Source organism: Trichosurus vulpecula, chromosome 3 (genome assembly GCF_011100635.1).
Source record: "Trichosurus vulpecula isolate mTriVul1 chromosome 3, mTriVul1.pri, whole genome shotgun sequence".
NCBI classification, from domain to species: Eukaryota; Metazoa; Chordata; class Mammalia; order Diprotodontia; family Phalangeridae; genus Trichosurus; species Trichosurus vulpecula.
In genome coordinates, this window is record NC_050575.1 from 33,356,421 (window position 1) to 33,369,841 (window position 13,421).

The following is a 13,421-nucleotide window of genomic DNA, read 5'->3' on the forward strand; positions in this document are numbered from 1 at the left end:
ATCCATTTGATTTCAGGTAAGAATGGTACAAGCAGCTAAGTGCATGACAAGATACCATAGCCAGGCTCAGAATTAACTAGATGGGAAGATTTCTTGTATGGGAAACTAAGTTAAGAGGGTCCTACCTTAGTCTTCCCACTGTCCCCCCCTCAGCCTTTTCCCCAGGGACAGGTACCCACTTGCCACAGACCACAGACCTCACTCCCTTTGAGCAAAGGGTATTTTTCTTGAAGAGGTGGAACATTGTCTCAAGGATGACAACAAATCTGAAATCAAAACTCAGAAAAATATCAGGTTGCAGTCTTAGGAGATTTTACCTCACATGGTTTCACTAATCATGCTTAGGCTGGATGTAGTTATTAACAAATTACTCTCACGTTGTTGCAGTCAATGAGCTTAGCAATAAGAAGTTATCAGGCCTTCTAAAAAATCACACAAAAGATTTTATGTAACATTCTTTTCTTCTAATATTTCTCTTTTGCAAAGCTTAAAATACTAACTGATGCAAAAGGCAGTCACCAGAATTTAATAATGTAATCACATTCTATAAGTTCACATAGATAGAGAATATATGATAGTTTACTTCAAATATTGTCAGTAATGTCCAGACTAACAGATATCCTTTTTTTTCAGAGTTCTGTATATTAACACTTTTAAAGCAAAACTAAATCATCAAGACTGGAGTCTGTTAAGACCAAGTTGGTTAAAGGTGTAACTTTAGTACAGGCTATTCTATGTGTAACTTCATAACTACAATAACCACAAATCATCACACAAAGCATTTCTATAAAACACACAGTCAAAAATTTTTTCTTTCCTAAATTTTCTTTTCTTTATTCAAGCGGTGTTTGTAATGGGAGAAGGGGATCTTGTTTCCAAAATAAACCAACGCAAATTCTTTCACAAGGTTGGCAATGATTCATGTTCTTGCTGAAGCTGGCAGATTTACAAATAAGCAGATTTAAAAATTATTATTACAAAGTTTTTCTCCCACTCTCCTTGTCTTTACCAAAAAGTAAGCAATTCTTATTTTCCCCTTTTAAAATATACCTATTTAAATACTCGACAGATTGGTTTCAAATCATGACGATAGTCTCTACTTACTTAATTGATTATTTCATAGTATCCAAATAAAAAGGAATTAAAGTCTCCAAAGACACAAGATGACCATTTCCCTAACAGAATTTCTCATACAATGGTTTCCCAGAATTTACAATACAAGAAAATCTAGAAACATGATAATATATTAGAATATCTTGAACTTAAAACTTTTAACACTAATCAGATGATATTAATTTGGTTAAATGCATTTCCAAATTATTTTATATAGAAAATCATCCATCCTATCACAAATGGCTTTTAAAATCACAACCTTCATGGTTTGGAAAGGCATTAGTATAATAAAACATATTTCATATATCATTAAAGATCAGAATAGCAAAAAAGTAATATACATAGGCCAAATGAGATCACATAAGACAAATAAGCCTTTACTGATTTAAATTTAGTGTTAGGTTAACTCAGAATATGCTGGGCCAAAGATGACAAGCCATTGTTGTTAAAATACTTCATTATGCTTGTAGGGTTTGTAAGATCTTAGAACTCTGCATTATAGAGATGAAGACATCTTTTTTTTTTTTTTGGCAGGGCAATTGGGGTTGAGTGACTCACCCAAGGTCACACAGCTAGTACATGTGTCAAGTGTCCGAGGCCGGATTTGAACTCCGGTCCTCTTGACTTCAGGGCTGGTGCTCTACTCACTGCGCCTCCTAGCTGCCCTGAGATGAAGACATCTTAAAGAGACTTCTGCTATATCAAATTCAGAGTAAAAAAAAAACATATTATTATTGTTATTATGTATTGCATTTATAAATGAACAGTTTCAAATATTTAACAATCCACAAACACCAAAGACCATGGAGCAGGTCAGTTGGGAAAACTTCTGGATCTGGGTGAGAGAAGTGTGTGGTCCGACCCCAGCCCTGGGGGCAGCAGAGGTGGCCCTGTGGCAGCATCAGGAAGCTCCAGCAGCTGCTTCCAGAGCTGCAGCAGTGGCTTCCGGCCCCAGGTCCACCCAGCGGGAGAAATCAAGTAGCTGATCAGAGCGAGAGTGCAGAGAACACTTTGCTCATGCAGAGGCAGGGTTTTCTTGCTTTGCCCTGCTTGGATCTGGGTCACGGTTCTTGGAGGAGGAGGAGGGCTGGTGTGGCAGAGCTTGCAGTGACTGTGGAGAGGGAGTCCTCCTGGTAGCTACATGGCAGAAAGGAGTGCCTGCACTCACAGACCACAGCACAGGCCAGAAGAGGAGCATCATACCACCTCAGAATAGAAGTAGTTCTGAAAACAACATTGCAAGGCCTCTGAAGCTTGGGACAGAACGCTCTCCACTCTGAAGGCCATCATACCCTGACAAAAAGCTCAAGTCAAGTAGTTGGCTGGGAACATGAGCATCAAAATGTTTTAAAATCCTGTAACAGCAAGCACCCTGGCACATCCAGGATGGCTGGCTAGCACAGGTTCTTTGATCTGCTTTTCTAAAGGAAAGCCAACTTAAAAGGGTCAACAATCTTACTTTAGTTACTGATAAGAAGAAAATAGAAACAGAGAAATTAGCACAGAGATCAACAGACAGGGCTCAAACTATCTGAACAAAGTAATAAAACCACCTACATACACCACCAGATTGGGGGAGCATCAAGATCTGAGTGGTTGGGGCTCTTAACAAATGGTTACTCACAGTCCTATCCAGGGAATCAAAAAGTCCTTGTCATGAACAAGCCTCTAAAGCAAAATCTCATATATACACTTTTGGCTCAGAACCAGAAGGCAACTCAACCCTCATGACTCAGTGCCTAATTAACTTAGTACTAAAAGGTATAAAAGCCTTCCTACAAGCAAGCCTCCCCTAAGCAATCTTTTCCTTAGCAAGTTCCTCCCCCAATGGGCTCTATGTGACTGAGAATGTTGTATCACCAAGGCAATATTCACAGTGGTTGTTATTGTTATGAGTATGCTGGCGTGGTTCTGAATGGCAAAATAGAACAGACTCTCCACACAGAACACAGAAGCAAAACATTTCTTCAGACACCAGATCCTAACACCAGTAAACCAAATCCATCATAGCAACAAAGAAGTTAAAAACACATTATCACTACAGAGAGCAGCTCCATTCCATAGCTTTCCTCTCCTTGCACCACCACCTTCCTGCGAACAAACACTTACAGCAAGCCACCTGCCTCCTCCCTCTCCTTCAGCTCTAACTGCTCTGACTGCCCCCACCAACTTCCTTCCTGCTCCACATTTTCCTGTTCCACTTGTTCAGAAAACTCCTCCCACCACATGTGACTTAGGTGTCCTGTCATGTAAGCAGGTCATATGGGCCTATTAATGGATGGGGAGATCTTCAGATTAAGCAAAAAATACAATATCAATACAGATGTATCACAGTCACAGCTGTAAGCTGGGCCAGAGCTCAAAGCAGCAAGACATCCGTGTTTGAAATACCTGTGTACCTTTAGAGCTGGGAACACGGCCCCTGTTTCGGGAAAAAAGGGGATACATGTGATTGCATGGGCCTCTTAATGGACAGGGAAGATCTTCATATTCCATTAACATTACAGATACCTTTAGCAATTGTAAAAATCTTTAACAGCTTACAAAAACTTGGTAATTTCAAATAACAAATAAGGTCTGGTATATTATTCATAGAAGTGCAACAAAAAGCATTTGTCCAGATAAATTACACTTCCATTTTAAGTTGCTTTCTTAAATAGACTTCTCTTTTTCACAGGCAAGAAACCAAACAGTTCTTAAAAATTCAAATACATAATTTATCATAAAAATGGTCAGTAGTATTGTATAATTTGCAGCAAAACTTCTAATTTCAACACATACACCAATTTAAAAGTTATTTCTAAATTGATTTATGTTTCACTATCACTCCGTAGAAGTTTCTTTCTAATCAGAAAAATGACCTTCCGTTCTCGGCTGTAAAACAATAAATCAGTTATTCTGGGGAGTGGGAAGTGGTCTTAATACTCTTAAAACAAATTCTAAAGAATGTTAACCCAAACTTGCTAGAGTATTTCAGCATTTATTAAAAAAAAGTTTGAACCACAATTTAGGGACTCACAATAGAGAATTTAGATTTCAGTTATAAATTTAGTCTCAAATTAATTTACAATGTCATAAATTTCTGTAAATTGGGGGAAAGATTCCACCCCCCCATCTGTGTTCCCTTCCAACTTGTCCATAGTTAAACAGAGAGACCCTTTTTCCCTCAAAAGTTTTCTCTGAACTTTTGCTCTTCAGAAAAAAAAGGTACTTTGCCTTTTAAACATAGATAATATGACAAAAGAGAGAAGCACTTACTGGCAAAGTCTTTCTCCTTATCCCTCAGTAAAGATTTATGAGAGTTAAATCCCTGCTAGCCAGTCCTGTTGTTTTACAACTCCATTCTTCCAGGCTCTCTGCCAAAACACATAATTAAAGTCACACAGAAGCACATAGCAACAAATATAGGACTGATAACAAACAAGATTGTATTCTTGGTTTGATTTCTGACTTAGACTGTTTAAGATCAGTTCTACTCTGATTAACATTTTCCTGCAGGGAGGCTGATTTATATTTAGATCCTCATTCACAGTTTCCTAGGTACCATGAAGAAGAACCCATTGAAGATTTTGATGGAGGAACTTGCCTTGTCTAGACATGATCTCAAATGCAAGATTTTGTTATCTCCTGCCATTCTTGTAGGTATCTACAGCTGCAGCCATATAACCAGCAGTGGTCCCAGAGAGGGGCTGCCCATCTCTGCACCTAAAAACCAAATTACCCATGGGTAAACCTTAATGAAACCCTTGAACAAACTCAACCCTTGAACTCAGTCAAGGTGGGAGTTCAGAGATCTGAGATGGGACTTACTGAAGGACGGTCCGGGTCCTGGCCCATGGATGGACACAAGGGCTCTGTGTTGATATCAAACTCTCAGGGCTGAGCCTGGGGGCTATTCACAGATGTCATCCTTCAAATCCCACTTCTGACATCAAAATGTCAACTTGGAAAAACTCAGACCAACTAAGTGATCAGTAAACAAAAAGAGGCATTTATTCAGGGTTGAGGAGTTATAATTCAGGACAACACACTGACTAATTCAGACAGGAATGCCCAGGGAAGAAGGGGAAAAGGGGATTCTTATAAGGCATAGGTGTGGCAAATAGCAGGAGGGTTTATAGTCTGGATACACAGAATAGCAGAACTGCGGAAAGGGAGTATGGAAGGTGTTGAGGGATTACAAGATCACAGAAATGTCCTTGGAACTATGTCTGGGAATAGGAGTGGTGAGAAACTGCTGGTCAGAGCAGGGTAGGGATCCAGATTTTCTCTGGGGTTGATAACCCCTTTGGCAGCCTGGTGAAGCCTATGGACCCCCTATAAGAAAAATGATTTTAAATGCATAAAATTAAATGCACAGGATTAGAAAGGAAGTCAATTATATGGAAATATAGTTACCAAAATATATTTTGAAAAATTTTGCAGATTCTAGGTTAAGAACCCCTGATAGACTAGGCAAAGGTGTATAAGAGCATGTTGTTCTAGCTAGATTTAAGAGGTGGGTCTATCTTTTCTCCTGCCTGGGTTCAAAAGGCAAGTTTCTCTTATAAAGTTCAAAAGGAAAGAATAGTTCATTGACCCTTCCCTTACTAGTTCAGCCTAGATCCTTATCACTACCACTTCACAGATATAATCCTCTCCTCCGAGATTCCGTGCAATAAAATGCCTTACCCCTAGTTATATGATTAAAAAGAATCAGAGATCCAAATCCACCTCTTCTGACCACAAGTTCACTAGTGGTCTTTGCATTACTCCAAATTGCCTCTTATTACATGAGAATTGCTTTCGTGAGGTACAAAACGAATTGCCACATGAGGTCCAGCAGCATACAAGATAACTCCAGTGAGGGTGCTCTTTCCATCAAGTGAAGATAATGACATCATATTCTCGTATTCTGCCATTTTTGTCCATGTGCATTCATAAATCATAAATCAAGATCTTGCTCTTTTCTAGATCCCTTTGGAACTCCGCTGCCACAGAATGAGTTCAAGAGCTCTCTCAACTTATCCTAAGCAACTGCAGAAAAAAAAAAAAAAACGACAACCCAGTAATTCAAACCAGGAAATGAACAGGATCTAGCTTTAGGACTTCATGTTCATACACATATAGATATGCTGCTGGATTCGAGTAAAAGACAGAACAAGAAATTATCTTTCTATTTAGATTGGATAAAAGATCCACCCAACATCCTCCTTCTAGGGCTTCTCTTTTAACATCCTAGGGCTCTCAGCACAGTGCTTGGGCTGTCCATGTGTTATTCTTTGTTCTCACTAACAGACTATCTTTTTTAATCATAAATTTCCTAGACAATATTTTCAAGTGTACAAATCATTGTTGGTAATATGATCTAGCTTATTTATGACTTCCACAGGTTTCTTCATTGCTTTTTGGATCACCTATAAGTTTGAGTTTTCATGTAGCATCTCTAAAAGAATATTGATATGAAAAAGATGAATTTTTGTTTTAAGGAACTGCTTGATATCACTGAAAGCATGGTATAATTTCCCAAATTTTTAATCAAGCTGGTTTTTCTCTTACTATTCAATACTGAGCCCAGCTTGATTTAGGATATATGAAATGCTAGTAAGGTATCTGGGAAATTATATCCTATAGGCAGTTAGAAATATGAGTCAGGAGCTTCAGAAAGTTCAAGCTGGAGCTGCAGTTAGTTGGTCAGGCCTTCCTTTCTCTAAGAGGACCATGACATCAAGATGGTGATGCTGTGACTTGCAAGTGAATTGGATTTGAGTGAGGGAGGTTCTGTGCAAAGTCACCAGCCTCACTCTCTCCTCCAGAGCCATCTGGGTCCATTGGCAAGATATAGACCAAGATGACTGGAGATGCCCCCCAACCCTCAAGAAACTCAGTGATTTTACTAGTGCCCAAGTATAAGAGGGTGGGTGTGGGGTAGGTTGAGTAAATCAATTATATTGCCCCCTTTCTTCTAAAGTAATTGTAAGATGATAAGCCTGGAATACTTTAACTTGGTTAGAATACTTCTTTAATGAATCAATCTATCATAGGAGCAACTAAGCATACTTGGTCACACCCTCATGTTGTTATAAAATAATAAAGTTGTTTTGGCTAAGAGATTTTAGTGTTTCACAGAGGAGAGGAGAAAGTACTTCAACTAAATCCCTGAGAAGTCATCCTTGGGGGTAGTTGGAGGAATAGAGCCTTGAAATGGTTTCAGTCTCCTTTTCACCTCCCACCCCTAGCAACTGATGTCAGTGTCTAAATTTGGAGTTGAGAACAGACTGGGTACAGTAAGGAAAGTAAGTTCAAAAGGGGAACCAAGGTGGCAGAGTAGTAGGAAGCAGTGTGGCAAGCTCCTATCCATAAACTCCAAACATCTAGAAAATATGCTGGACTGACTCTTGTTGAAGAAATCCAGAAAAAGTCATAGTAAGTCACTTGTCTAGCTCAGTTTGGCATAGGGAGACAGGTCTGTGGATGAGGATAGAGTCAGACCAGGAACATTTCCATACCCAGGAAAAAGGCTTTGTATCAGGTCAAGAAGAGGTCCCAGACCTATCCCAGGCCACCCTAGCCTCAGACAGGTATGAACTAGCAGCTTTGTCACTCACTAACCTATCCTGAGTCACAGATTCAGGGCAGAGTAAGGGGGAACCTGTGTAAGCAGGAAAGCTCTGAGAAGTGTCCCCAGAGAGAAGAAAGTCCAAAAGCAAGCAGCAGTGGTTTGGCTCAGACTTGACTCAGAGCAGGATCTCACTTCTAGTATCTAGCTCAGCCTGCAGAGAAAATAACCAAGGCAGGAACCTCAGATCAAAAAGGAAACTACAATTCTGCCATTCTGAAGCAACAGACCTTTCTAGCTAACTTGTAATGGCAGAGTCCACAGTCTTCTCTTCTACAGACCCAAACCCAGATCAGGAATTTCCAGAGCTCAAACTACAAGGCAACAAACTGACTTTGCTCTGGATCAGACCACTTTGGAAGCACAAGAGGCATAAAGCTTTGCCCAACCAACAAACTCCCTGAAAATTAGATTGAAGTAAACAGAAAGCAATAACTGATGCAACAAGAAATATTAAAGCAAAGTCAAAAGATCAAAAAAGAAGGAGGAGGAGGAGGAGGAGAAGATGATGAAGAAGAAAGGTATCTAATAGCAAAAACAACTAACCTGGAAAACAGATTGAAGAGAAAAAAAATGTAAGAATCATTTATTTTGTTTTGTTCTATTTTTTTAAACCGGGCAATATTGTGTTCAATTCAAGCTGTGAAGAAAAATATAGATCAATGTTTTCCAATAAAATACAGTGACTACCTGGAAAAGAAATAGAAAAAAAAGAAACCCCCAGATGAAAACTACATCATAGCCAAATTCCAGAGCTTCTGGGTCAAAGAAAAAATGCTGCAAGCAGCTAGCTGTTTTAAGTACTGAGGAGCCATAGTTAGGATCACATATGATTTAGCAGCTATGACTATTAAGAGTGGAGAACTTGGATATGATATTCCAGAAGACAAAGAACATGAGCTTATAGCCAAAAAATAACTTAACCAGCAAAATTGTATAATGCTATAGGGGGAAAATGGATCTTTAATGAAATAAAGGACTTCCAAACTTTGAAATTCAAACAAAGGGCTAAAGAGGAACATAAAAAGATAAACATGAATAAGTAATGATAAAAGATTAAGCAAAGACAAACTGCTTACATTCAAATATGGGGAGAGGATACATAATAATCTTTATCATTATCAGGGTCCATAGAAGGAGTCCAATTAGATAAGACCTGGGAGTGGTTCTATTATGTTTTGATGATCTTCAGAAAAGAGTGGAAATAGAAGGGAAGATAAAGAGGAATACATAGTGGGGAGGATAGAATGGGAAGGAAGGTTAAGGGAAATTATGAGGGTGAAGAAATAAACATTTCTACAAAGACATTGAGAGGAATGACTGACACTTGAACCTCAGTCTCCTCTAAACTGGCCAATAGAAAACACATATATAGAACTGAGTACAGAAATACATTTCAGTCAGCAGAGAAATAGGAAGGAAAGAGGAGAAGGGAAGGGATAACTAAGGAGTAGATAAAGGGAGGGATTAGTACTAAACAAAACAAATTCTAAAAAAAATAGGGTTTTTTGTTTCATTAATTATTTTAGTTTTTGTTGATCTGAGAAATTTGGCTAAAGGAGACAACAGGCTAGGTGATAGAAAAATTATATTACTTATTCATTCATTCCCTTAAGTATAGCTGACTGTGCTGATAAGCAAAATAGCCTTTGTTTTCTTTGAGTAATTCAGTGAGCCTTACTAGGTACTAAGCCCCAGGCCCAAACCCCATTAGGTATTAACCTAATCCATGTGGATGTGAATCTCCCAGGGTCCTAAGGGGAGGGGCCAACTCAAGAACCAATCACCAGAGCCTGAGCTCTGGTGATTCAGATGATGTTTGATGATGTCTGAAGCCGTATAAGAAGGGAGGACAGAGCCATTTGTGCAGGGCTCTGGAGATGGTGTTGATGAGCAGACTCCGGGCAGTTGTAGCTAAGGAGCTCTCCAGCTTGTAAACCCGGATGAGGAGACTTTGTTGAACTCTGGTAACTGTGTGTTGGGATTTGATCAGACAACGTCTGTTGATGTTTGTAATTTGTTTGCATTTTGTTTTGAAGTTCAGGGTGGTGGCTTTTTCCCCTGAACTAACTGAATGATATTTGAATGCTGAATTAAAAGTAAGCTTGTCAACCCCTTCACCTTGCTTCTCTTGCTTAAGCAGATCAGAAGAACCTGTGCTGTTGGCAGCCTTCTGGGTGCTGGCTGTGGGTGAATCTTATACCCCCCACAGAACCTGCTAGCCGGATTGTTGAAACACTGACGGATATACATGTATGGGGCCAGACAAAGTCTGACTGCTCAAAAAAAAGAATGGGAAAGCTTATATACATTTTTCTTTAACAAACTCAGCATGTCTGTATTACTTCACTTTTATGATCCCCATATATGTTTAACCATGATACAAGAAAAGGATTTTCCTTAATGGAACTGGTTGTAAATACAATAAGATAAGAGTGTTGACAAGGGTCAGTTGAAACTACAATTTAATTTTACCATTAAGGCAATGGCCCTGGAGTCAGGAGGACCTGAGATCAAATCCAGACTCAGACACTTGACACATGTACTAGCTGTGTGACCTTGGGCAAGTCACTTAACCCCAATTGCCCTACCAAAAAACAAAAACAAAAAAAAAATTACCATTAACATTCCATAACATAGTATATGCCCATAAAATATTAAGCAAGATAGTTTCTTGGGATTAGGATCTCATCCTTTAATGGTTAATAGGGAAAGAATGTTCTTAGGTCAGCCCGATCTAGCCTTGTTGACAGAGGAAAAGATGTTCTCTGAGCAAACTTCAGAGAACAAAGAAACTTAGGTTCAGCTCTTCTTCTTGTTGATCATTAATTCGGCTCTGGCCCTTACTGAAGTTACAAAAATGACATAAAATGGTATTAAATGATCCTCATTTTCAACATTCATTTCTACAAGATTTTGAGTTATAAATTTTCTCTCCATCTCTCCCCTCCTCCCCTACTCAGACTGGGAATCTGAGGGGGTACCGATATATTGGGCAACAGATGAATCAAGTTATAGTTGTATTGTTGTTGTTTGTCCTCATTCTCAAAGAGGACCAGTGACATCAGCAAGGTGATGTCTTGACTTTCAAGCAAATTGGATTTAAGTGAGGGAGAACTTTTCAAAGTCATCAGCCTCATTCTCTCCTCTAGAGTCATTGGAATCCAGTGGCAATACATAGGTCAAGATGACTACAATGGTCCCAGAATGCAGGAGAAGATCATGGCCATTTCAAGCTAAGGTCTTTCCCAAGTCTCAGTTGGTCTGAGGCAATGCCCATTCAGCAATTAAAGGGTAGGTAAGAACTGAGGCAGAAGATGGCTTATTTTGCCTTCACAAAAGAAACAGTCTGAGAGGGAAAGACCCTTAGAGTTTCTGGCCAGAACAGAAAGAATTTCAATTTACACTCTGAACCATCAAAATCCAAACAATGAGCAAATGAGGCTTGGGCTGTCGTTGACCTGTAACTGGCCAATCAGTGAAAGCCAGTGTGATTTGTGTTTGAAGCCATAGCCAAATAGCTCCATTTGAATCATAATGGGCTTTGTCAAAGCCTGGTTTTCCAGAGTAAAATTTCAAGAAATCATAAATGAAAACAACTTGAGACAAAAGAGTTAATTGTCCCAGTTTTGGGGGGGAGACCCCCCCCATGATAAAGTAGAGGAGAAAAAATATCTAGTCCCCAAACCCCAAGATCCCAAGTTATAGTATATAAATGTGATGGAATACTATTATACTAATTTACTTAATCAGCATAATGACCAACCAGGATTCCGAGTACTGAGGAGAAAACATTCTACCCACCCCCTGATAGAGAAGTGAAGGACTCAAAGTGCAGAATGAAACAAATATTTTTTTGGGACATGGCCAATGTGGAAAAAATTTTCATTATCTATATGTATCTGTAATGGGTCTTGCTTTTCTTGTGTTCTCAACTGGTAGGGGGAGGGGTTGGGAGTAGGTGGGTGATGAGAGAAATTATTGATAACTAATGATTTGGGGAGATCCAGAGTTCTCCTTTTTCCAAAGTCTTCATTTCAAAGCTCGATCTCTGAAGCACATTACTGACAGAATTAACTTTCTCCTCAATCTGGTTCAGACTCCACCCAGGTAGGGAAGCCCATTGTGTTCTACTCAGCTTTGGGTGGGGATAAATTCTTTGATTAGATTTCCCAAGGCTGGGTAATTTGGAACCAAATGATGTAATCAAAGTCATATGGGGTGGGGCAGCCCCTCATTAGAATAGGTTGTAATACTCTGTTGTAACATTCATTCTTCTTACTATTAAACAATTAGAGTTGATTGCCACCCTCAAGAACACCCATTCTTCCCAGAGCATATAAACACCACTATGATCGTCTTTGGCATTTGAGAGTTACTGACTATATGGGACAGAATTTTCAAATAATAGGAGAGACTTCTTTAGGAGAAGCAAAGTGAATTTATTTTACAAACCTTGCAAGATTTGGGCACACCTCCATAATGGAGAAGGTGAGGCAAAAGAGAACGCAGCCTTAATTTATACTCTTAATGAAAAGATTCCCCCCCCCCCCACCTCTATCCCTTCTCACCATTGACTGAGAGGCGGGCTTACAATCTAGCCACGAAAAACTAGACAGAGGACTAGGGGACCAAGGTTGATCTGGTCTGTTCAGGTTTTCCCTATCCAGAACTCAACTGCTGGGGATGGCGTCTGAAAGTCTAGGAGAAGAAATGAGGAAGGAAGGGGGAGGCAATTCCTTTGGCCTCATTCAATGCAGGTCACAATGACCCTTTCCTCCTTGTCTTATTTGGTCACAGAGAGAGAGAGAGAGAGAGAGAGACAGAGAGACAGAGATAGAGAGAGAGACAGAGAGAGAGAGAGACAGAGAGTGAGAGAGACAGAGACAGAGAGTGAGAGAGAGAGAGAGAGAGAGAGAGAGAGAGAGAGAGAGACACGTTTCAGGCCCTGATTTTCTGGAAGTTTAACTTAGTTACTACAAGGTTAAATTCTAAGCCCCTCCTACTCCCTCAGACATTCCCTATTTCAGAAATATGAGAAGAGTGTAAGCCCCGTATTTTACCCTGTGAAGTCTGCACAATTATCCATCCCATTCACTGACCCATTTTATTGGTAATGTGCTAACATTATTAATAAAATGATTAATTACCCCAAAATTATTTCTCTTAAACTTTTAAAACTTCACAGTGAGAAGGCAGATCTTGACTGATTAACACAAATAAAATTAAAAAAAAAGTTTTGCAAGCATTATAACACTATAAGAAAAAAATGTTTCAGAATAATCTAGTCTCTAGCGAAGGACTTCCAGGAGATGTGAGTAACCCCTGAATTTGGGCCCACTTTCCCTGGACTTCAGTTACTGTATTTCCCTATGTATAAGATGCACCCTTTTTCGAAAAATTTGGGGTCTGAAAACTGGGCGCCCCTTATACAGTAGTGGTAGATTTTTTTTACTTGCATTTCCTGCTTTTTCGCACTTGTCTTTGCGCTCATTGTTTCACGTTTGTATATTAGGTTACGTTTTGCCACGCTCTGCCCAGAAATGGCTCAGAAAAGATTTTCATACAGCACTGAATTCAAGTTAAAAGTGATCCAATTTGTAAAAGTGAATGGAAATCACGCTGCTGAACCTAAGTTTGGTCCTCCTCCAACTGAGAAAACAATCCAAGACTGGCTACGGGCAGAAGAAACCCTACTGAAGACACCATG